This window comes from Motacilla alba, chromosome 1A, assembly GCF_015832195.1.
Source record: "Motacilla alba alba isolate MOTALB_02 chromosome 1A, Motacilla_alba_V1.0_pri, whole genome shotgun sequence".
Lineage (NCBI taxonomy): Eukaryota > Metazoa > Chordata > Aves > Passeriformes > Motacillidae > Motacilla > Motacilla alba.
The window spans coordinates 27,534,399-27,557,273 of NC_052031.1; positions in this window are offsets into that span (position 1 = coordinate 27,534,399).

A 22,875-nucleotide genomic window follows, 5' to 3' on the forward strand; every position below is an offset into this window, starting at 1 on the left:
ATCAGTAGGAGCAGTTTATGTAACTATGCCATAGCTCCAATAAAAAATGAGAAACCACTGGAAAAGAAAAAATACTTTGGAGCTGAATGTCAGTGTAGTTTATCTGTATAAGTCTTTATTTCCACATGAACCAAAAATATGTTTCTATAATGACAAAATGAAAGCTACCTTTTATATATTGAAGCTTTGAAGGTTTTGAAATCTCATCATTTCAACATGAGATTAATTAATTATGAGAGAGAAAGGTGAGTTTGCCACAGCTGAGGAACTGCATTAGTATTGTAGAGAATTAGCCATCTCCATCTTTTGATTAAGCTGTGCTGGGAAATATCTCTTCTGTACTATAAATCAGTAGAAGACATTTTGTTTAAACTGCAAGCATAAAATATGAAATATTTTTGGCCAGTTTCTACCGCCCCAAATGATAATAGAAAGTCTCCTGAAATTCAGGACTAGCACTGTGACTTAATAGATGCCTCTCTGTCATACATATTAATTGAGAAGACATTAGCTGCTAAACAGAAAGCTAATTCATGGTCACAGAGCAGGCATTTGAAAGCTAACTAATACTGAGGGAGTGTGGAGAGAATTTCTTTAGATAGTAAGGTACATAAGAGCTATTTTAAACCCCACTAGCCTGATCTTAGGAAATAAGATGACATCTGGCATATGCTGGAAGTGTTAATGTTTAAGAGGAAGAGAACAGTAATATTGGCACCCTTGGAATCTGAAAGGAGTTTTATGACCAGAGTCTTTAAAGCTGTGCTGCAATCCTGCTGGAGGGAATGAAACAAGCAGAAATGTCTGGTACCTGCCATCAGAGGACTGGCTCCTTTCTCTGGGTAATTGACAGCTCCAGCCAAGGGGTTACAACATTTGCAGCCTATTCATCTCCTGGCCCTGTACAAGCTGTGTTTTAGGTAAGTCTGTACTCCAGTCAAAATAGAGTACAGGTGTGTGACTCATAAAGCACCTATAGGTTCTAGCATAGAGAAAAAAGAAATTGTGTTGAAATGGGATGTTCCAATGAAGAGGCCATTCCTCTGATCATGCCAAAACTTCTTCTACATTAGCATTATTCATCTGGCTTTTCTAAAGATTATTGACTATTTCCTACTTCAACAGTGAAACAATACAATTGGAGAGTTCATTCTGGCAGGGAGAGAGGAGCCAAACTATAGCCAGTGAGCCAGACCACCTTGTACCAGCCCTGCGCCAACAGAATCTATTTCTAGTGGAAGCACAGGAACACTGACCCACGAGGGTCATTTTGCAAGGAATAACACTGAAAACAACAGGCCAAGGGATGAGGGAGGGAATCCATGGAGGAACCAGATTTCTCCAAAATCTCAAATCTGAGAATGATCGAATCTTTCTTGTCTCAAGAAAATTCAATTTCTATTGAATATCTGTTGCTTACAGATGTTTCCCAGCAATGAAACAGCAAGTCTTCCATAACAGGGGAAACAAATGAAAGAGCAATTATATTTCAAGATACAATGAGCAGAAATTTTCTATAAGGTTTCTGCACTATTTAAATTTTAATATTTGCATTGTGTGAGATTATCTTCTGGGTATTATATCTAAATTTTATACACTGTCGATCTTTAAAGGAAAAAAAAAGGATATCAAAGGTATCTCTAATTATATAATGTATAGGTATCCCAGAGATTTACACTTTTCAAGTACACACTCTGCAGTCTGGTAAAGTATATGGACATGAAGGTGGAATTTACAGGAAACATCAATATTTGATACCAAACAGTACTGTTAGGAAATGCAGCATCTTAATATTTAAGTAAATTTTCCAGTCATCAAAAAATTTATTTGTAAATAAATAGTAAATTTATTTACTATTTATTGTAGTGTATTATTCACCAGTAAATTTTCTGTCATCAAAAAGGTTATTACAGTTCAAAATATGTTAGCGCATATTAATAGAATGGCTATATTACTCATTTCAAATACATCATACATTCACAAAGCACCAGAAAGTCACCGTCCCTGCTGTGATCATAGATTACCAAAAATAGAGTATGTAGATTTTCATGCCTCACTGAATACATTTTTATTACATTTAATGTTAGTTAAATTATTGCAGAGCATATTTGAAAAATTGGTGCTGCATGCTTGCCCAGAACCCTTGATGAAAGACTGTGAAATATATGGTAAAGGCCATCCAATTATTGGCATAAAATTGTGAAACTTTTGTCTATTATTCTTATAGTGTATATTCAACTTAATGTTTGAGCACAGCTACAAAACCATTCAATAGGAAGAATGTTGAACAAATTTTCTTACCCAAAAAGCCCCACATATTTTAAAATCAAAAAACCTCACATATTTTGAAAAGTGAATCTGTGAGTATTGAAGATAAAATATTACAGAGTCTTTTCTATAGACTGCTTAGATTTATCAGATTTCTTCATCTCAAAACATGGAAAGAAACAGCTACTTTTTTTTTTTTTTTTAGTCAGCACAGATAATCAAAATAAGGGCCTTTATGGGTATCTGTCACTATCCAGAATGAAACCTCCCACAAGGCACAAAAAGGATGAGGAATTGCATTTGCAAATTTGCTTTGCAAATTTTCAGTAGCCATGAAAGAGAACATTAACAGATCAGAGAGCAAAGGCAACAAGGAAACTGGTTCTGAGCAAAGATGTGACGCACATTAAGTGAAAGCAGTTCTGTTTAAAAGAACAAGAGTTGGGGCTGAACAAACATAAAAATATATTTTAAACAAATCTGTAAAAAATATATGTCTTCAATTTGAAATTCACCTAATGGCATCAGTCTCTTCTACTGTGAATTGGGTAATTATCCAAACAGATCACCAACAGGTTTTTCAGCATATGCAGTCTTTTCACCTCTACCTTTAAGCACAGGTGGACCTGCTGAAAGTCCACAGTAAGTTTGCAACATCCTATTAGTACATAAAAACAATAAAAATAAATTATTTTAGGTGTGAATACAGCAAATTAAGTCTTTGATGTTAATGCCTATGTTTCTAACTGAAATTTTAAACTAGAAATTCTCATTATTCAAATTTGCATGAAAAAGGAATGACATCTAGTGGCAGATTAAATTAGCTGCTACTCTGCCATGGTAGTAAAGGACACTGTAAGGAAGTACATCAGCTGGTTGCAGTAGCATGGAGTTAAATGGAATATTATTAGTACTATAAATAGTAATCTTTATCAGTGTGCTTCACTATGCGTCTATTAAGTCAATCACTGAGCAAACTTGTTTCTTAAGAAAAGCTAAGGGTATGAATGTAGGACTCAGCCTGAGAGAAAATAAAATACAAAAGGGGCATATTGTTGAAAAAAAAAAACTCAACTATACTTCTAAATATGACTGAATGAAAAAAAAAAACAGCATGAAATGTGTATTTTTGCATCTTAAAAAAAAAAAAAAAAAGGCTTAAAACAGTCCAAGAAAATTCCTGGCTTTGTAATTTTTGCTTAGTTGTGTCAATGTTAGGATAGGCCCAGTATCCATTCTAAAGATTGGGTAGTTAGGAATGCTTTCTGATTCAGGCACTTTTTCCAAAATAAGGTAATTCTTTTCTGGTCCCATTGTACAGTCTAAATAGATCACTTGAGGGAATTACTACACTTGTACTATACCTTTGTGCTTTTTAAAATTTATTTTTTAAATTATGCAATAAAAAGAATAAACAAGACAAAGAATAACATCTTCCAAACATAATGACTACATAAAAAATTTAGGACCAAATTATTGTAGAGATCTGTTTCGCTTCAAAATTTATATTTTGGGAGGATATGAATTATTATAAAGAAACTGTATTTGTGGTTTGTTCTCAAACATGCAGTGATTCACTGGGGCAGATTGTGTGTTATGATAGGGAACACAGACTACTGTGTTACAGCCATTTCAGATAGGGGAAGTAAAGGCAAAAGAACATTTGATATAGTACCAAAGCACAGCCAAATGTATCAGTTTATATTCTGCTGATTTCTGCTTTGCCTTTCAAAAGCTGTAGTACCAACAGGAAAAAGTCACAGTCTTTAGTTGATACTGAATGAAACACGCTGTGAATAGAGATCAGATCCCCTCAAACCTCATTTATTGCCGAAACTTGACTTGTACTGCAGCTTTGATAAATTACAGCAATTTCCAAATGCATGATAGTGATTCAGGGAGATATGGCATTTGCTATCATGACTGATATGCAGCTGAAGGCTGTTGGAAGATTTAAATTCATAAGCACATTACTTTTTGTTGAGTTGTTTTATATGTAGAATATTGGCAGGTATATTTCGCTTGTGTTTTTATCTGTACTTTTAAAAACATGAAGTTTTATGAATGGTTCTTCTATACTTGGGGAAAAAAACCCAACTAAACAAGGCACCATGACAAGCATTCCAATAAGACTAGCAGACAAACATTTGGTTTGTCTTTCATTTTATTTAAATATTATTAAACTTTTACATTGAAATTATGTCAGTGTACTTTCATGTGTAGCAGTCCAACTTCCTAAAACAGATTGGATGAAAGCTAAGCATTGATTAGCCTAAAACTGCTCCAGTCCTAATTACTGGGCAACCTGTAGACTAGGACAATGTATCCTCTGCATCCCACATACAAGTATCCTACTCAGTCTGTACATCTCTTCAAGATTTCCAGGTCATGGGCCCACAAAAGTTTGGGATTTTTCTGTAAAGGCTTGATGACTCACTTTAAATCTGGCTGCTGGCTAAACAGGCAAGTCCCTAATTTTTGAAGGCGGTCACAGTACGAACACTGAAATGGGGAGAACTGTTAATATTAAGTGAACATAAACAAAATATACATAGCAATATTCCTCTAAAAGAAGCCTTCAATAACAAGTTTGAAATTATTGTATGAAAGCATTATTTCATAAGTAATTGGAAAAATTGTGTTCAAAGTTAACCCACGATCTTTCCTCACATGGAAGTGTTCAATTTCACCTTTGCATTTGACAAAAAATACTCCAGGATCCCTCTGTAGAAGCAGCTGAAACTTCATCTACTGCCTTAATTAATGTTTAAGATCCTAAATATAAGTTTTCTAAACACAAGAACCAGAAAACAGAATTAAAATTCTGAAGGTCTTTATATCCTGATAAACTATTTTCATCTTCTTTCCTGTCAAGCTTGATTAATTCTTTCATGTGCTTATTTATCTACTTCTGTCTCCTTATCACCTTTCTCCTATCCTTCCTTCCTTCCTCCATGCTGATACAGTTCTACTCTCTTGCCTGCACTCCATCTTTCCTCTCATCATGTCAGTTTGAATCTAAAAATTTTTCTCAGATAATGCATCACATTTCTAGGTGGTTGTGCAGTCACTTTGTCATGGATATATTAACCTGCAATGATGAGGGTGCAACACTTGTTTAGGTAAGTCATTACCAGGCTTCCATTTGTTCCATTATGGATCTGATGAGTCTCACAGAGCAAAACTGCCTAAATCTCAGCTGAAATGAGAAAAAGAAGTGCAGATTTGAAGAGGTGAAATCTATTATATTAACAAAATAATACCTTGCCAGTCTCAGATATACTCAGAAATACTATCTATAGGTTTCATTCTTTCTGGCTGAATTTAATGTCAAGTCTTCTGCAAAAGGTAATGAGACAAGAATACATTTCAGATTTCAAATGTTGAAAAGCATACATGTCAAAATTAATCAGTGTCTCTCTAAATGTATCGCATCAATTAGCTCTTTTGCCAGAGCAGATAAATCCAAGCGACATTTTTGGCTTTGAACCTTTGGTTTGTACTGCTTTTGTACTGGTTTGGTTTAGTACTGATACAGCTTTCTTCACACAGCAGTGCTAGACTACCATTTAGTACATTAGCATGTGTCTTTTGGTGAAAATTAACCCTACACATTTATTTCACCAAGAATTTCTCACAATAGAATTAGACCTTATACAAACTGCATCAAAAATGTGTGAGAGATCCACACTTTGTAAAAGTAACTGCCTCCATATTTTCTCTGGATTTCCAAATACACTTACAGAAACACTTAGGTTCAACCAGCTAACAGAAACAGACTGGCTGCCAGATATAATTGGTAAAAATTATTTAAATAGTGAATACTATGGGCTTTCAGATGCTGGAAAGACTATGCCTCCATAGCAGCCACTAGTATATGTTTTTCAACTGGCTTTAAAAAAATTTCTTCCATGCCAAATAAGCAGGGAGCTGTTATACAGGTCTTTTCCTTCCCATAAATATAGAGAATACATAGAAAAGAGTTCTTTTGTTATTCTCATCTATCGTGCCAGCTGCTGAGAAACAAGCTATTTCCACATCACAAATCATATTTTTTTCATGTTGCAAAGATGTTTGTTTTTGAACTTCTAAAGAGATACTTACCCCTTCCCCCAGAGATAAAATTTGTCCCAGTTACAATTATGCCGTATCTCAATGATGTATCTAAAAGAAAATGTAAGCATCTCCTTTTTGCAGTAGTTAGCATATTAAAAAAGCACAGATAAGGTTCTTTCCCATGACGTTTCTGGAGTTACTGCACTGTTTCATACACCGGGTAAAGTGTGTAAGGCACAGTAAAGAAAAGAATAGTCTTCATTCGGAGATAATGTGAGATAGGAACAACCTTCAGGAACTAAAAAAACCCAATGGGATCTATGGATTGAAGCAAAAAAACAGATGTGGAAAGACCTGGGTTTTATTCTTGACTCTGCTGCTGTTGACTCAGCTGCATAATTTCAGCCAAGTTACTTAACAACTTGTGACATCCCATTTGTCTTGGTTGTTTTGCAGGTATTCTAAAGGGCTGAAATCCTAAAGGTTGTTAGAAAGGAAAAAACCCTTTGATATATATATATATATATATATATATATGCAGCTAGAAGAGTGTTCCAGCTCTTGGACAAAGGATGTCTAGTCACACTTCAAGTATGACTAGTCACACTCCTTATTTCCTTTTTCCTGGCTATGCAGCAGCTCATGACTCCAAACAGAATGTTGACCCTCTTTTCAAAGATTGTCTTCCTGAATGTGAGTTTTATAAGTGCCAGGCCACTTATTGGTTCTGCCGAAAGAACCCAGAAGCTGTTGCAAGGCTCCTGTCACCTGTCCCCATGCAGGTTGCTACAAGCACACACCAATGCATAGGCCTGTTGGGCAGCCGTCAGCACTGTGGCATAACATGCTCATCCCTCTGAAAACATCATCTGGATATTCAGCTGAAGATCACCAACTTGAAGCACAGTAATTCAATAATACAAGGGCTCCATCTGAGCTTTATAGTTTATTAGCCACATGCATATTCTATGTAAAGACTTTTAAAAAACACAATTTTTACCTAATAGGCTATAATGACTCCTTCAGTGCCTTTATAGTAGACTACATAATTTCTTCTGACTTCATGGATCATTGACATGATAGATAAATTCTTCTTTCATTCTCCTGCAGGCACATAACTTCCATTATCATTACTGAGTCTTACAAACACATACTGAGAAGAGAACATAACCCTTATTGGTATTTGTTACCCAAAGCAGCCCATTTGAATTAACCTCTGTACTACAAAGCAGCCAAGGACAGATACTAACAATCAGATTGTTCCATGGTATCCACTATCTTTTGTGTATTTTGTTTGTTATTTATTAGCACCATCATACTTGAAGAAATGAATAGTGAAAGAATTAATAAAACACAGGACAATTAATTTCTAATTCGATGTCTAGACCTAAATTGCTGTGTGACTTTCAACAAGTAGAAACCTCTTTAATATTTGTACAATAAGGATAGTGCTTCTCACCATGTCTCTCTTAAAGGGGCCTTGTGATGCTTAACTGATATATGTTTGCAAGCAGCTATTAGATTTTTAAACAAAAGACAGTGGTTAGGTGGTAAAAGACCTCAGACTGCCACCATAGGCATTTTCACAATATAAATTCAAAAAAATGATGACTAAATAAAGCATTGTTACTTACATTGTAACACTCCTAATAACAAAAACAGATGTTGAAAAGGCTTGCCATTTTTATAATAGAAATAAAGGTAGGATAATGTGCAGTGCTTGACCTTTGAGATAGAAGAGACAAAATATTTTTGTTAATGGAGTAATAAAATTTTGAATGCACTAAATCATTTTTTTAAAATGAAGAACAGAAAACAGAGCTCTTTAAGCACTTAAAGTCCTCAAAAGTGCATTCCAAGTTTAGTTTCAATAACAGAAAAAACCAACAAAGTCATTAATTGGGGCATTAAATAGCTTATGGGGCATGCAACTGCACAAGCTCACAACAAACACGAGCTTGTGCTGGAAGAACTTGGATAAACTCGGAAGGTAAGTGGGCTTTTCTCTTGGAACTGTTTCCTCAAATTCATGTTTATTAGCACTTATTTTGTTAATATAAGAATGAAGACTCTGTTATCACCATAAGAAAATCACCATAAGAAATGTTCTATTAGAATGATGACTTGGTTCTATCCATAAAATATATTCCCCTTATTTTTTGCTTGATTCTGCTGTATTATTTTATCTTCAAATGTAAGAGAGGTTGATTCACTTATGCAAATTTCATATTGCTGTTTTGTGATAGTTTACTGCCCTCTCATATAAGGTGAACATAAATCATTCTATCTTCTTGTTGCATTACAAAGTAGAAAGTTCTTTAATTTTTTTTCAGAGAGTAGGAAGATGGAATAAAACCTTTAATGAGTCAAAAATAATATATAATGTTTCCCATGTTGCCTTATTTCTCTTTGGCATATGTTACAGCTGAAATACAGTAACTCATCACTGTTTTATAAGCAAAGTACTTGTTGAATTGGACTTACAATACTGCAATAGTCAGCTGTGGCATTAAACAGATTGTCAGAGTACAGTAAGGCTTTACCTATGTTTCAAGATTCCCCTAGGCACCTGTGGCAAGAAAAGTTAATGTCCATTGGTTTTTCTAATCCTGATTTCCTAACAAGGAAAGGTATGCAATAAGAAAGAACTTACTGCACAAGAAAGATCAGTCCAGGTGTCTTGACATATGGTCAGCTTGGGAAGTCAGAGAACAAGGAGATATGCAGAATTCATCACCCTCTTGACCTCATGCTAGCCTCAGATTCAAACATACCTTCTGAAACATTTTTCAAAATTATTATGTGAATACTGCAGGTGCAAATATATTTGCAAACTAAGTTTAAAATGAATTCATTCTCACAGGCAGTTGCTGAGGACCAAATATATCACTGACATAATAACATGACAACCTACACCAGGGATGTTGATTGGCAAAGAACATATGTCAGTCAATGAGAAGAGGTGGCACTTTTACCTTAATGTGAACTTTGGAAAGAAAAGAAAAAAGAAAGTCAGAAAAAATCCCACAATAAATTATCTTCAGTGATCTGGATGCTGAAAAGCAGGAGGGCATTCCTGGGCAGAATTCTTCCTGGGACCTACCAATCATTCATGCATCCTTAGTAAAATTGTTCCAGAGGGTGGCTGCAAGGGAAAAATAAACTTTATCAAATAGCATGAAAAATTACAAAACAAGATACTACCTCTTGAGTGGTGAAATATGGTTTGCAAATGCTTCATGTAACTAGCAGTTTGAAGATAGTTAGGGAATGGAATATTTTGTTTAGATGTGACAGACTGCCCCTTACTTCCTTTTCAAAGCTTTGGGTAGGGAAAGCACAGGTAACGTAAATTCTTTTCCCTTCTCAAAAGGCAATCCTAAGCAGCTCCTGAGAAAGCATGTGCATGTGGCACTCTTCATCTTCTCTCCCCTTCCACCTTCAGCTCCTTCACAGAGGGGGAAGGTCCATAGTCCTATCTGAAGTGAAGAGAGAAAAACTGTATTTTGTAAGATCTGACATTTATTTAATATCTAAGAAGTTAAAATGCTGGTTTCCACATCAGGAAAACAGCACAATCCATTTCAAAGCATTCAGTATACATTCTTGTTTCTGCTGAGTCTTTGCTAAGATACCAATTTAAATGACATTGGTCCAGAAGTGATAGTGCTAGGAGTGTGTAAGTTTCAAATTAATTGATATTTAATTGTCTGAGACGGCCTGATGCCCATGCTATTTTACTGAAGGAATTAGAGATAAAATATTGTTGCCACTGCATATCCATCTCTCAAGAAGGGAACATGACAAATATAAAAGCTCTTCAACCCTGCAATAAAGTGTCAGTGGCAGACAGAGTAATCCAGAAGCATTGTGTGTCTGTGAAAAGTTTGCTCATTTAAACATCAATCTTACATGCATGTTCAGAATGAGAAATGCACATTGGCTGATACCATGGGAACGAGTAGAAACATAGATGGATTTCCTTGATTAATGGGAGTAGTTGCATTGCCTCCCTTTTTTCTCAAGCATGGCTGCTCTGCATAATGCCTAGTTTTCCATGACATTGTGCTTGTGGCTTTTCTGATCTTGGTTTTGTACAAGCATGTACCAAATGTGGCTTAAACATAATTTAAATTTTACATTTGTTCTCTAGTTACACTTAAGCATACAGATGAAATCTTGCATTTTCACTCTCCAGCAGTTTTTCAAGCTTTTTTTCTTCATAATAATAAGTAAGATTAGTTCTAGATAGCTCTGACATTTTATGTAGGCAGAAAATGGAACGTCTTTATTACCTCCTTAGGGATGTTTTCTTCTTCACATATGGTCTTCTACCTCCCATTAACTTTAATGGCATTTCCTCCTTCCAATCCACATGAGAGCAAATACATCGCTAATGTATGAAATCCTTTGTTCAAGGACCACAAGCTTAAAGAAGAATTATTCAGGAGCACTTTCAGAACATAAGGATATACAGTAGTAGATTCTTCAAACCTAAACATATGTATTTTGACACCTTCTTTTTATATGTGTCACAAAATCCTGGGGAAAGACAAGCTCAAAATGAAAGTGAGGGGAGAAAAAAAAAAAAAAAAAAAAAGATAGCCATACCAAAAAAAACTACCAAAAAACCCCATATCATTTTAACAGATTTTTTTTTTTCATTAAAAATGTCAGAAATAAAAAGGGAAGAAAGATGTTAATCTGCCACTCTTCAGTATTGCAGTATTACTCACTGCATCTTTCTCTGTAAGGAATCACAGCAAAATCAACGTGATACATCCAAATACTAACATGGAAACTGGCAGAAATTTGCCATAGTTCCTCATACTTATTTTTAATACCTGTGATAATAATGATTCATTCTTTTCCAGAATCCTACATCCAAGTACTCTAAGCTTTAATTACATTAATTCTCACAGTCCATCACTGAAGTTCATATCAACATACTCATTTTACAGAGGAAAGAAGGACATGCTTTTCTCCTCTCAAGCTACCGAAAAAGGGCATCTGAGTATTGAAAACTCCCACAGGGATTCATTCAAATGCTCTTCCCCTGATTAATCTACTTGAGGTAGGACTGTATCTGCAGAATTGCTTCCACCTTCAGGAAAATGGGAAGACTTGTAGAGATTTGCCTGACAGAATAAAGTTGAAGGCAGCTTTCCTTTGTGGGATAACGTGCTTACAAAGGGCACTGTCCTACTCTCTAGGGGAGCTATTGTAGCATTGAATAGAGAACAAGAGAACAAAATAGGTTTTTATCTCAAACTGAAGGGATTTCTACTTTATAATACATGACTGAAAGCCACTAAGAAAATAGCAATTTTTTCCTTTTATATAAATTGGGTAAATACCATGATAATTTTTTTTTGTAATTACATTACTACAGAAAAATTGATCACTGATATGTTAAATGTAGTTTTATTAGATTTGTCTAAAAATAACAGGTAATTGTTATCTAATTTAAAACTACATGACAAAATGACATCTTCTACAACCAAAACAAAGCCTCATAAAATAAATCTATAATGGTTTTTAGAACAGATCTGTCAAGAAAAAAAGATTTCAGAATTGCAAAACTTTCTAGCATTAAACATTAAATAACAGAGCTCTCCAAGCTGTACACACTAATTCTGAAAATACTTTAGTCCCTGTATTTTTCCACAAAGCACTCAGTACTCTCAGTATTTCAGTACTCAAAAAAACCCCTAGGCTTCTGAAGTTTTTCAAGGAAAAAAGAAGCATGCTACTCTAACTGCTGCCTCAACAGTGCATTGATATCCATGAAAACACTTATGGAATTTTTAGTGTTAAGTTTGTTCTTAAAGACAGATTATGTTAGTGGTATTGGGTAGTTTTTATGAAATATAGTAATTTTTCCTTGATGATTTTCTGAACTAAGACCACAATCCTTAATTCTACCAACAATGGAGTTTTTAAAATACACCTTCCCTTGTAATTCTGCAGCATTCACTTCAAATCAGTTACTCCCATGAATGTACCCACTGGTAAATTTAAATTGAGGCAGTATTTTGAATGCACATCAAGGCTTTTGAATACAGTCATTGTAAATCTCTGCTTTCAAGACTAGAATTGCATTCATGCAGAAACAAAATAAAAGCTATAGTCAGGAACTAAATTGATTTCTATGAACATAAAAGCATCAAGGAGCCAAAAAAAAATCATCATCATGGCTTGATGAGCCCATACAGCAGGTGTTTTGAAACTCCACATGATTTTCAACTCTAATCTTGTGCAATGACAAGAAATCGATGGTATAATGTTAATGAGGCCAATCACATTGATATGAGAGGATAACCTTTGAATCAGTCAAAGCCATTTTGTACAGAGATAAGTGCTTAATCCTCTAAATTCAGACCATCGCTCCACTGCTGAAAACTTCAACATTTAGATAGACACCAAAATTATGATATTTCTAAATAATGCCTCACTGTTACTGTTTGGAGAGAGTTTTAGGAATAATTTTTTTTGCATGTAAAAATGTACGTGCAAATTAAAAAGGAATAATTGTAAATGTTGGTAACAGTAGAAATTTAGCTACTAAAATCCAGCTCTGAGAGAAAATTACTCTTTGACCATAAGTGCATTTTCCACTGAAATGTTCTCATTGATTTCCTATTCCTGCTTGAATCCAATAGTCAGTGTGAGAAATCCTAATGACATAACTGGGTTTGCATAAATTTATTTTTCTCATGTTGTCTTAAAATGTTTAAGTTTCCTCTGTCTCAGTGACCTCTTCTCTGATCTGCTGTGGTACTTCAGGGCAACAGCGTTTTGACTTTACCATTATTTTATCCTTCCATAAAAGGAAAGATCTCCATTTAGATGTATACACATAACAGTTTATTGGCATTTTCCTCAGTAAGTAATGAAATTGCCACATCACAGTCTGTCATGGATGGCAGACGTTGACCTGAGAGCTGGGTCCACTGAGAAGAGTTTAATATAACAATCATGATATATTAAAAGCAAAGCTCAGGGTAGCACAATGCATCCAGGTGATTTCTCTCAGAAATACCCATGCTAGGTGACCACTCACGACATTCCACGTGCTCAGTGTCTGTGCCACCACACACCAGGGTTCCTCTGAATGACTGCCTGGCAGTTTCCCAAAGCAAAAGTGAAAGTTTGTTTATGCATAAACAAAGAGAAGAAAAAGGTTTTATTCTTGACTTTCCATTAGCATTCACAGTCTGGCCACTTCCTAGGAATCGCTCCCGTTCCTCCACCTTTTCTTAGCTTTTACATCTGAGCTGACATCCTATGGTATGGAATATCCCTTTGGTCAGTTTGGGTCAGCTGTCCTGCTTGTGTCCCCTCCCAGGATCTTCACATGCTACACCCCCAGGCTGTGGGGGAGGCAGTGGAGGGTGTGGAAAACTGGGGAGATAGCACTGGTGCTGCAACAGCTCTGCTCAGCCGCAACCAAAACACCAGTGTTGTGAGATTTGCAGGGGTCCCAAGAAGAGGGAAGAGATGAGAATCTTGATTCCATGTTTCAGAAGGCTGATTAATTACATTATGATATATATTATCTTAAAAATGCTATATTAAACCTATACTAAAAGAATAGAGAGAAAGGATTCATCAGAAGGCTGGACAGGAATAGAAAAGAATGAATAACAAAGGCTCGTGACTGACCAGAGAGTCTGACCCAGCGGCATCCTTGATTGGTTATTAAGTAGGACCATCTAACATGGACCAATCAGGGAAGCACCTGTTGCATTCCACAGCAGCAGATAGTTACTGTTTACATTTCTTTCCCGAGGCTCCTCAGCTTCTCAGGAGAAGAAAATCCTGGTGAAAGGATTTTCATATAATATGTTTGTGACACATCAGTGAGTGTGTTATCAGCACCTTCCCAGCTACCAGTGCACAGTAACAAGGACTACAATATACAAGGGTATTAAAATAAATAAATAATTTTTTCCTCAAAGATATGATTGGAATATTAAAAAGATTACTGCCCATTGCACTACATATGCCTTCACTCGATGACCTGAATTGATTCCCTGTTTGCTTTAGTTTTTCTCAAATAGTACATAAAGTACTAAGATTAGTACTGTTTTCTTGGTAAGGTAGCAGGTACTTTTCCTCTTCAAGTTGATTGAACTGGGTGGCTAGCTCAGCTAGTCAATGGGAAATAAATACTGGAGGGTGTTTAAGGAAAAAATTCCTTGTTTTCAGCTATAGTTGTAAATAAGGAGAGAGTTACAGTTTCTTGTATTTATCTAGGAATCTTAAAACAACCTTAGGAAATGGATTTGTTGGTGTGAATTTATGTCTTTTTCAGAAGTCAATTACGTAAACCATTTCCACACACTTTTTTTTCCTCATTTTAATCCATATCTCTGAATGTTTTCGTGCTGTTTTGTAGCATCTTTCACCCAAACTGCATGGTGATACACCACTGTGTGTTAAGTTGCAAGACTGCCTATCTTGGAAAGCCTATTTAATAGTGATATACAAATCCTTGTACTCTACTTTCAGGCATGCACCATGTCAAATCCTTGTAGTGGTGTTGTCTGGGATAAAAATGTATGTAAACACAGAAGTAGAAAATTAAATTTCTGGAGTGAATACACTTTGACAGTAGCCTTTCTCCCCAATTAAAATTCTCTGTACTGCCTAATTTGAGAACTTTTGGGTTTTTACACTAGATGAATATAGAAATTGCTTTAAAACACACAATGTTCTGAAGGATTCATGTACTTTTTAAAAAATTCATTTCACTTTTACCCCTCTAAGCTAATAACATGTTTTACGGAACAGCAGGTCTCTTTCAGATACTAGGATTCCCAACTGACATTTAGCTCTCTATTTCCCAGGTCAGTACAAAGCCCACACACTTGGAATATAGTCATCTTTCAGAAGGAGGGTGTACAAAAATCAACAGAGCTGTCAAATGTTCTGTCAAATGTGTCTGCTCTGACTATTATTCCTTTGTTTTGGGGGCTTCTAGGTGGTCAGAGATGCTCTGCCAATGCCAGCACTGGCAGCAACGAGGAACATCCCTCCCTGGATTCCCTCCTAACCTAGATAAACATAGGAAAGCACCTTTCCATCTTGCTAAAAACCTTGTTAAGACTAGGAGTGCAAAAGCTCACCTTCTACCAGAGGCTTCTGATTATTCCTAATCAGCCTGCAGAGTGCAGGTTTGTGCACTGGCTACATCAAGGGCTGTTAGACCACAAGCATGTCTTAGGAGTGTCAAGATATGAACATCTGCTGTTTTAGCCTAAGACAAATCTTGATTAACTTGGATGTTCTCATGCAAATTGACTCCCTGATCCAGCAACACTTAGTTAAGGCCCTCTGCAGCCATGCTCCCCCCTGTAATTTCTCCTTCTCACATGATCCTGTTGAATAAGTGTATGTCTAGTATGTAATGCTCTATAAAATGGTCTGAAACGCTCATATTTCTTCTGAACTAGCTCTCTTTTGTCATCTTCCATTCCCGGCTGGTGGGATTGCTAAAACACCTATTTTCTCTCAATGTTTTCAGCCAGTGACTTGTCTGCCTTGGTGCCTTTTAGAGTACTTTGTTACATTTTTCTTAGAGTTTGTTCTGCTTTACTGATTTGTCATAAATCCAGTTAATCTCAAACTTCCTAAAGGATTGTGTGATTCATTTATTTATTTGTAATCCACTTATATTTGAATTCCAGAACTGAAAAGATGCTCCATAGTTTCTAGGTTGTTTTCCTTTTTGTGGGTAGTTTGGTTTTACAGATGGGAAACTTTTTAAAACAATATTCCACATCAGTGCTTTGCCTGAATATCATGTAACCTTTTATTACTCCATATTGTCTTTAAAATCTTTTCAAAAATTCACACATAGTACTTTCATTCCCTAGGGAAGAATAGACCATCATTCATTACATTTTCTCTCTGCAAGGACTGAAAGTGTGTATTAGCACTAACTGTGCTACCAAGTATTCAGACTGACTACTTCAAAGGACAGACTTATTTCCCTGAGTATTTGGTTTATAGGACAAATCAATCTTAGAATAAGTCATGATAAATCAGCCCTTGAAGTTGAATCAGATGACACAGGTCAGTCAATATAGTCCATAACTTTCAAACATCATTCGGATATTCCCCTCCACTTGAACCAAGAATATTTTTTTTTCTCAAAATTTCTAAATAATCCTAAAATCTACAGAACAATAAGCAAACAAAAACACAATTGTGAATGTATAAGATTAGGTTTAGGGTAGCAACTAGTTTTAATTTTCATTTCAATTTTTTATTTTGATTAGTTTTAATTTTCAGATTAAAATATGGCTACTCTCTTAATCTGTCTTTAAAAATGAAGTAAGTCTGCAATACTAAGAAAGCTGCTATTTGACTGGCTTGGAGAACATCATGGTGTTTGAGTCTGTTATATTCAGGCCTTTTTCATCACCATTCCACAAGCAGTTTTTTTGCAAGAGTTCAGTCCAAAATTTATCTTTCTTTATTACTTTTAAAAGACTTTATCTTGACAGGGACATTCAAGTCTTTTAATAGCTGTACAATATTTCCTATTGGTTCCCTGATTCCCATCTCGTTTACGAGCTCATATTCTTTACTTCTTTTTATTTTGGGAATATAATTCCATTCCTGTCAATATTTTCAAGGCCCTGTCAGTATTTTCATGGGCTGCTAAGCACTTATTATCAGTTGCATTTTCTGAGGAAAATGATGGAGCATATTTTTTGTTAGCCTAATTCCATTCTCCATTTTTTAACTCACTGACACCAATGTTACTTTATTGACTCCATCATTTCTCTTTATTGAAATGTTGATTTAGCCCAGCATGCTCCATATGCTTCAGCATATTGTTTTCCAACAGTCACTGGGATCTAAATATTAGCTTAAACTTCTCTGTTGGATGGAGACACACATATTTTCTTGTGCTCTAGAACTAAAGATGAGGGTTGGGATGGAGGGCAGGAGAGCGATGGTGAGTAAAGGATGTCAGAAATAGTGACATCAGCATGAAAAAAGTTTTTGCTGTAGTTTTTTTCCAGTGAGGAGGAAAAAAAACATCATTTTTCCCACCACACCAATGAAAAAAACTCATTGCTGCAACATGGTGCCATATCAAATTTCTCTCAGAAATGTCTTTTTTCTAGCTCCTTTCCTTCTGTGGATGTGCTAAGTACCTACCCACAGCTTTCAACCAGAGCTGTAGCAGCTGTCTCCTGGCAAGATTCAAATCTGAGACACAACCATTGCACCTGGGGAAACAGGTGGTTACTCTTTCAATGTAAATTTCAAGATTCAAAATAAAGCTACTCTAGAAGTTAGGAAAGCCAGAGCCTTTTGAAATGGGAGACAGAAAACGAGCCTGCTTGTCACAGGAGAACTGCCAGCCAAATTGGTTGTCTGGAAGAGAGAATACCACAATGCAAGCCCTGGCTCTGTGCAGCCCACAGCAATGACAGGAACATCAATGGTGGGTGAGTGGTTGTCCTATCTTGAGGTGACCTAATTAATATTGCAAACCAGTGAAGAGCGATACTGAGATCAAGATACTACTTTAATTGCCACAGTTAGGTTTCTCACTCAAGATAAAAAAGAATTTTTAAAGCCTGATTTTTTTTTTTTTTTCCCCCCCCACATCCTGGCTCTGTATCACACCCTGGTGTTGTGTTACTGGTTACACTGGTTATGCAGGTCCTCAGTATGAGCAGAAATCCTATCCATCCATCCCCAAATCTGCATATGATGGCAATAAAATGTTTCTTTTACTGACTTTTGTTGTGTGATTTTCACCTGAAAACTTCCAGCTAGCAATATCTATCACAGCAAATTCATATTGGTTGCCTGACATTGCCAGCCTGAAAATTGAACCTTTGCCTATAAATTCCACAACTGTGGATATGTGACAGGCTAAACAACCTACCTATCACTTCTTTATACAATCATATGCAAACACGTGTCTCTACTTTTCACAGAAATATTTAACCTTTTTTTAAAGTGACAGAATCTTTGTTTTCTCATGCGCTGTTCAGAAACCCTGTAGCAGCTGACTTTCAAACTATTGCTGTCAGAATCTTGAATGACTCTAATTTCATTCTCCTTTGTCTTCCTTCCAGAAGTCATTAATTAAGGACATTACTCTGAAGCACTAGTGCCTGAACACGCCAATGAAAATTCAGTTAAATGACTCAGCTTTTGAGAACGAATTTGTTTCTTTCCAAACAAAGCACTAGGCCTTGATGAATGCAGAAGAGCAAAAAGTTTAGAACAATCTGTTCAGCTTTTGTGAGAAATTTTTAAACTTTGCATGCTGCCAGTTAGTCTGTGGCTTTCTCAGTCTGCTGAAAGATAACCATAAGTCACTCTCTTGCTTTTTATCCTGAAAAGTTCATAAATCATTACTTTATCAGAGGCATTTGCCACTGTAACATGCTGAGTTCCTGTAACATGAATTGACTCTCATCTTCCTATAGAATACTTATTTTTTAGGGGGCAAAAACCAAAACAAAACCAAAAAAATCCCACAACAGAACCGGTTAGTGGTAGAATAATTTTCTTGCAAGTAGAAAATATGGCTAAAAAACCCATTAGATAATCTTTGTAAGAACTGCTGCAATCCATGGCTGGGACATAAGCAAAACAGATTAGATCCACAAAGCAAATATCCTGTCGCTGTCTGCAGTGTCTACAGAGAATGGACTGTTTCATTTCCTGTATTCATGGATCCCTAATGAAGTATAATTGTATCTCCATGATGGTTTCATGCTAATTGAAGGAGACTACAGAGGAAACCAGCTGCTGAAAGCAAGCAGTTAACGTTACTCTTTCAAGGTACTTGCAGCATTAGTCTTCTTTCACGGTAGTTCCAGCTATTTTTTCACCATCCATTTCTTTCATAATTTCATCCTTTCAGAGAACACAGAGACATGGGAATAACAAGAATACATCATAATACATTATAATTTCTAAATATTAATCTTTTAGTATCTTCTTGCAAAGAAGTACTGGTTTTAATTGGATTACAAATTTTTGCTAGATTTCCTACACCGGCATAAATTCAGCCTCATATTGTCATGAGATATAAGATGTACCACTAACTATATTATTCTTCTTATTCTGTCCAAATAGTTCTTTTATTTAGCCATTTATTACTGAGCCTTGCCTACTGAGATCCAGACAGAACCCTGCATTATCTCTCTCTCTCACGTCCTTAACCATCTGCCTGGGGCAGAGCAGGATCATTTACTGTTTCTACTTCTCACTTTTTTCAGTCTGAATTTGTTAATTACAGATGCAAAATACAAAGTCAGACCTTTTATAATTACTTTCCCCCCACTGCCTCAAACAAACTCAGATCATTGTGTATTCAAAATAGAGATTTTGAAACTGCCAGGCTGAGGTGGTATTAGCTAAATTGCCTTCTTCATGACAGTGGAGGGTTAAGCTTTCACACAATCATTTCACTTACTGTGATTCAGACATTGAGCAGTATCTTCTTATACTGTGACCACTCTGTCCACTTTTATTACATCATTGTAACCTCAGCAGTTATACTGCTGAGGCAACAGAAATTTGCCCTGATGTGGTTGTACATGTAATTCACAGGGGTTTAACTCCCTTTACTTGGCCACAAGTGCAAGCTGCCCCTAATGTGAGCCAAAGTCTATCCTGAAACATCCTCTAACTGTGTGCTTTGTTTTTCTCTGCTGGGGAAGAGTTCTTACAGTACTGCGAGTAACCACAACTGTTTTTTCACCTTCCTTTTTACCATCACTCTTGCTAAAAGTCTTCAGACATGTCTCAGGTAAAATGACCATAAGAAAAAAGTATGCTTACATCCACTTAACTGTTTTGTTTAGGTTCTGTCCTGGAGTGATTACTTTTTTGAGTACAATGAAGTACTAATAAAAAAGCAAAACCTGTTCGGCAGCTTAAAGAAAATATATCCATTTAAGAAAAATCCAATGTTTACGAAATATTATTTTGTTATTTCAATTTTTGCATTTGTTTTTGTCAAAAAAATGTTATTTTAGCTCTGTGGAAGAGCTATACACTCTAACCACTCTGTGCTTTACAAAATTTATTTGGTAAGTATAACTTCCCTACACCTTCCTAGATGACAGTAGAAAAACTAAACCTCACTCCTTCTCTGACACTTCAGAATTTCTCTCTTTTTTTTGCAGAGGATTATGGAGATAGCTTTGACTGAATCAAATTATGCTCCAAAAGCTTTTGAAGAGAAGCTCAGTTTCTCCAGGTACTCAGAACTCTTCTATTAGGCTGAAGAAGCTGACAGAAAGGTTTAATTAGGTTTGATCAAAGGTTCTCTCCTCCAGGATACAGATTTTCTGAGGTAGATTTTAGAACTGGAATAATGAACATTTACAGAGTCAGTAATGTATACATTTAAAAGGAAAATAGTTCTAGAATTTTGTCTTCCCTAGGAAACATGTGTATAACCTATATTTCTAGGTCCATGTAATTATTCAGTGCCCCTACACTTCATCATTTGATGGTTCTAGAAATGATTACCATTTCAATAAAATATCACATTTAGTATTTACCATTCACGGACATAAAACAGAAAATAAGAAAAAGTAGATTACCCAACCATGACAGTAAAAATTAGAGCAGGCATTGAAAGTGCAATAAACACCATAACTATTTCTTTGTGGAGGGAATTTGTGCATTTCAGGTTTTGTTGTCTCAGGTGTTTTTAGCTAATGGAGCTTAGCATCTCCATTTACCTGGAGATGCTCTTTCACTTCATCAGCTCCCGATTCTACAGGAAGCTCAGAGCCCCACTGAAGTCAACAGAGCTGTTCTCGGGCCCCCCAGCTCAGCTCTGATGTCAGCCTGAAGAGTTAGGCTCTTTTTGGCTGCCTAGCCATACAAAGCAATTCCATTGATCTGAAGCAAAAAGCTTCTTATAACTGTGATAGCTGGAATTATTACTAGTGATTTATTAAAGAAATGAAATTTTGTTTCAAAGGCCCTGGACACGTCTGAAATAAATGTTCCTGAAACTTTCCAATTGCATATTTAATACATACATTTATCTGATTAAAAAAAAGCAACATTTAATATTCAGGTTTTTTCTTTAAAAAACTGATGTCCTGTGCATCCAAGTTCCACTGCAGCCCCATCTGCCCCCACAAAAAGGTAAGCACACTGATTCAAAATTGCATTTGGTTGCCCTCAATCAATTTATCTGTATATCACTGCCAATTATTTGCACTGAGATATCCATTTCTGAAAAGCACAGAAGTTTAGGTGCTCCAATTCCCTTTTGCAGCGACATGTCTCTGACTATGTGTGGGAGATGTTTTCACTTTCAGCTATCTGATTTCAGAAGTGTCTCAACCTGATGAGAGGAGCAAATGCTTTTTTTGAGTCACTGCAGACTGTAAGACAGAAAAAATGCAGAAAATTACTTTCAAATTAAATCTCAAAACTTAACTATCAAAATAGCATCAATTCCATTAGCATGCTATTGACAAGGGTATCCTCTCAGCAAGGTTAACTGTAGCTCTCTGGTCTTACGAGCCAGTGTGAATGTATATCATGCCTTACAACCAGCTTTGAGATTGGACTACATTGACCATTGTCACATTGGTCTCCTTTTTACAGGTTAATTAGCATTCCCTAATTAGCTGCTTTCATCATTTAATGCTCCCATCCAAAATACAAACCAGTTCAGCTTCTCTAAATTATTATCAAATCCATCATATTCTGTAAATTGTAAGCTTTATTTATAATCTTGATCTTTCCTTTTCAAGTGAAGCAACTGATTTCCAGTTTTTCATGTTCTTATTCACCTGAATAATTGACTCCTAATTACTCAAGTAATATCACAAACTCCAATAAATTATTAGCTGTAGGGGAAAAGTTCAAACACTTTTCCCATCACATCTAGTGATTTAGTCTGATCAAATTTGTGTGAGTAGGGCTGGAGAAAGGCATACAAAACACAGCTGATCAATAGGGCTCCAATAGCATCCACTCTGTGGATGAATCGGTGTAAGGCTGTGATGTGAGTATTTTCCCACATGATTGTTCACTGTTTGTTCTTTCAAGTGAAGTTTCAGGTGTTCTTTAACATCTATTTCTTAATTCATATGCTGAAGTTTTTGGGGAGGTTTTTTGTATATTCAAGGTTCTTTGCAGATGACACAGACTAGCTTTATCTACTAGGCTATACTTTTTCACTAATAAGCAAAGGAAGCAGCCATAGGAATGTTTTCCTATTATTTCTTTACAACATAATTAAATTATATGAATTTAAAAAAAAAATCTGTTTCCTGTCAAAAACATCGTGCATACAGATTGTCTAGAGAGGTTGTGGAGTCCCTCTCACTGGGGATATCCAAGAATCATCTGGACACTCTCCTATGGATGATCCTTGATGATGCTTGAGCAGGGAGGTTGGACCAATGTTCCACTGTGGTCTCTTCCAACCTGACCTATTCTGTGAATATCAAACGTTAAAATTGCTGGGTAGTTTTTGAAGATTCTTTTCTGGTGTTTCACCTGTATTTCCTTTTGTTTGCAATTAAC